We start from the raw sequence: 4,667 nt of genomic DNA on the forward strand, positions 1-4,667 counted from the left end.
TATATCTAGTCGGAAGTGGTGCTGACTGAAAACAGATGATTTGGAGCGATTCGCGCGCCATCTGTTGGCCATTCTAAGGACTTATTGAACTACCCTCGTATTATTTATCTGAAGTTGAACACAATTGCTGAAAACAATTGACAACTACGATTACTCGACGACGGATAATTTTTAGCCGTCTCGTGATCAAAATTATCTGACGTCGGATAAATGAAGTTTTAAATCGTTCGCAGCATTTCTACCCAGCTTTAGATACATAATATCGCTGGGATTTATTAGTTTTTTATCCAGAAAAGAGCGTCGTTAATTTTTGTTTCACCGCGTTTTATATCCATAAAAATGTCTTCTATTGTCACGATACTAATAATGTATAAAGTTTTATAAATAAAGCTATGATTTGTTCCCTCGATTGAAATGATAGTTTAGTATCCTAATTAAAAGTTTTTGTTATAACTTGCCTATTATCTGTTTAAAATAAATTCACGCAAACGCATTACATTTTTAATAAGGTTCGTCATTTTTTTTATATTGAGCATATAACGATCTTAAAAACGGAAGTTAAGAAAAATGGCGAAATAAGGTAGTAAAGTTTACTAGCAGTCTGTCTCATAACTGCATATCATATGGAGTTTATGATCCTAGGATCTCTTTTTAACAATTTTTACTGCACAGATTTTCCTTAATGGTATATTAATCCAGTCGTTAATTTTTTTTATTTTTATTATTAGCTTGGATTCTATAAACTTATAGATCTAAGATATAACATGACGATATAAAGTGCTGATAAGGCCGAGTTGCGAAAACAGCATAAAGTCGGTAACAATGCGAAAGGATCGCGGAAAATGTGCTTTGAAACCAGTGTGGAGTCGGATTCTTTTTCTTCATAACAGTCAATGGCTCTCATCTTATTTCTATGATCATACGACAATGGAACGCCTTATACTTCCACGAATCGTACTCGTAATGCACTGAACGATCTTGGCTATTTTCGTACTCGAAGAAGTTCTTTAACTCTGTGATACGAAAAATTAAGTTCATCTCTGACACTCACGATTTCTAACCATTTGGAAAATTGCGCCAATTGCGGTAATTTGAAAGATAGCAAGAGACTGTGAAAGACAGAAAATAGGCTTAAATCTAGGTGTAAGTAAAAGATGAAGCCAAAGAGGTTTAAAGGTCTCTCAACGAAGGGCTTCATAGGCTACACGGTTTAATAATAATACTTTTTCTGATCCCCATTGAAAACACGCCGTTGCATGCACGTGAAGCAGGCGTAATGTGGCCGCTGCCAGCCCAGCGACGTTCGAACATGCACTCTCCGCCGCCGGGCCGACATGATAGTTTACGCCTGCTACAGGAAACTTTGCGCCCGCTACATAAAACTTTACGCTTGCTACATAAAACTTTGCGACAAATGGAGATCATATTTGTCTTTAAAAAACTTGCATCGCTGGACCACGTGTCTCCCGTCTTCTAAATACGTCATTTCTTCTTTCACTTATAATTTAACATGGTGAAAAACGCAAAAAACCCTTTATCTGCGTGACATGCTTGTTTTCAAGGAGGGTAAGATAAACAGTATAATGCGAAAAGGCTATTTTTCCTCGTGTAACTGCTGGTAGTAAAAAAAAGGATCAATTTTGTTGCAGAGCATTGTGTTATAACGATTATTTGACACTCGAGATCATAGTGATCTGTCCATTCGGATCAATTTGATCTTATTTTTCGGTTCATTTAGCAGAGTAAACAAAATTGCCTTCAATTCTTGACGCTATTGCCACAACGACATAGCCTAAAATGGTATCTAACTGCACGCAAGTGATAACTACATTTTAAAGGTGATATTTTCTAATACCAGATTTCGTTCTTTTTTTAACTTTTCAAGTACACTGCACGACCAGAAACCATAAAAAGTTTGCATATGAGCTAAAGTACTCTAGGAACGTCAGCCATCTTGGTTTGACTTAATACATGATCCAGAATCAAATAATTATGATCCCAAAAGGCGATCATATACTCCGGCCGAACAAAATGCTCTTCAATTCAGTATCATTTTTGTTGCATATCAAAATAATATTGATTTCGGCATCATTTTGAATGGTCTTCTTACTGTGCCTTTTTTATGTTATAGCCTTTGTGTTATAGCCTTCTTTACGCCGTCGATACACAATGCACTATTATGAATTCAGCATAGGGGTCTGCAAATAAAATTTCCTCTTCTTTCTTACTTTTGAACCACTGATATAAAAAAATAATCAAACGTATAAAATGTTATTCCTTATCACAATTATAAATTCCGAGAGCTTCAATTTGAGTCATACCCTAGGGAAATCGGGCTGAAAAAAAGCTTCCAACAAAGGGGTTTGAAAACCATAACTTCGGAATTTCTTCATTTGAAACACACATTATTTAAAAAAAAACATAAAAGATCACTCTCTAAATCTGAATTAGTGAAATTTCACTATTTGATAGTGAAATTTCACTAACACAATTAGCGAGAAGTAGGTCACTTCGAATTAGTGAAAAACTAATAATTCAATTAGTGAAAATGTTTTACTAAATCAATTAGTGAAATTTCACTAAGCAAATAGTGGTTTTGGGAGGTAAAGTATCTAATATTAATTAGTGGAAAATCAATAATTTACTAGTCAAAATCACAAATTACACAGTGAAATAAAATATTTGCTGGAGACAACCAATAACCCCAACAGTAAACTACATTACAAGACAACCCAGTTGGCACAAGCGTTAAAGAACATCTTTAGAACGGCTTTAAAATATCCTAAATCAGTCCATATAAAGTTCCATAAACATATAAAGTTCCAGAGACGTTTTAAAGACGTATTTCGAACATGAAACGTTTTTTAGACATTATTTGGTCTGCCTTAGGACAGTTTTTAAAACGTTTAAATGACGTCTTTTAACTTGTACGTCCAAGAAACGATATTAGGACGTTCCACTTACGTTATAAAATATTGCGCCTACTGGGAAGTCATATAAGTAAACTATAATGTATATTTAAAAATTAAATTAATTTATATTGATACTGTACTTACTAAAGAAAAATCTCAATTCAGCTTTCCATGTATTTCTGTAGAAATGAATGAAAAGCTGAATTTCATAACCTCAAAACGTACATAGCGCTCATGTTCTGTAGCAAATGTTTTCGTCTCGATATACATATCGCAATATAATGAGGACACTATTCACTGGGAAACTACGCGAAGGTATAATAAACTGGAAAATATTACTAACCTGTGTTTAAAAATTTTTTTACGCTCGTAGAAAGAAAAATGATGCAAGCTGACAAATGTAAACGATGCAAAAGAGAAGTGAGCACGAGTTGGCGCAAGTCCACCATTAGTCGCGATCACGTGATCATGGCTTTGATCTCGACTTCACTTATTAAATAGTAAATTAAACTACTAAATAATAGTGAAATAAAATCCACTAATTGGAAATAGTGAAATTATCACTATTTTTACAGTAGAAGACCACTAATTCAATAGTGAAAAGCCAAAAAATCACTATTTCAGCAGTGAATCATTCAATCACTAAGTCAATTAGTGAAATTTTCACTATTTCAAATTTAGAGAGCGTATATATAATATAATATGATAAAATAATAATACAATGTAAAATATTGCAACGTACGATATCATGATTTTACGCTCTTATAATGTGATAATTACGATATATAGTGCAAGAATTACGGTATATATTGCAATTCTTGCAATATCGTTTTCTCCGTGTAACTGATTCATTCCCTGAATGAAAATTATAAAATTGTGTTAGGAAAAAACAACCCTGTTTAATATTATATTTTCATTCCTAGTCGGTTTGTATAAGGTGTGTATTTGTAAACTGCAGGAGATGTTTATATATTCTACAAAGGATTTTTTCAATTTTCTAGAATCAATAGAGTAATTTACGCCTGGTGCCGCATTGCGCCAAACTATTAGGGTAGTACATATTTAACAAAATGGGAACGTATGAAGTTTTTACTTAATTTCTTAAATGTAACTTCTAATTTATTTATTATTTTACACTAAAACTATGTCAAATCAAGCAGGTTCTACACTTCTATTTACAGAATCTATATACGACGAAATATGCTGTGCTGTAGAGGAAATCAGGCGACAATTATTTTTCCAATTGGAGAAAAAAGTTTTCTACAAAGTTATAAGCATTCAAATTTTGACATCTATTTTTAAAAAATACAAATGTTTTCTCTACAATTCTATAGTTTATGACCAAATTAAGATATTCCAAGTTTTCTAAAAGTCCGGCAGGGTTTATCCTGCTCTTCTTAAATCCGACGGAAAATCTCAAAAAGGTTTAAAATGAAGATCAAAATTTTCACACCTAAGAAAGTTCTCCGAAAAAGGCATCTTGGTCTGCTGTAATGACTTATTTCGTTTAAGAGAACAAATTTTATAATAAATTTTTAGAAAGAAAATTGTCCTAGCTTCAAAAATTGTTTAGTCGCCATATAACTTAAAAGATGTTTCCCAACAAAAGGCCAAATTCAGCAAAAAAATTGAAATGGATTTGTTCTTTAATTAAATTAAATTTTTTGTTAATAACCCTCAAAAAGGAATTTTTAAATTCTTTAGTAATTATTTATTAAAAAATTTATTCAATTTTCTGCAATTTATAATAAAAAA

This window comes from Belonocnema kinseyi, chromosome 9, assembly GCF_010883055.1.
Source record: "Belonocnema kinseyi isolate 2016_QV_RU_SX_M_011 chromosome 9, B_treatae_v1, whole genome shotgun sequence".
In the NCBI taxonomy this organism is placed as follows: domain Eukaryota; kingdom Metazoa; phylum Arthropoda; class Insecta; order Hymenoptera; family Cynipidae; genus Belonocnema; species Belonocnema kinseyi.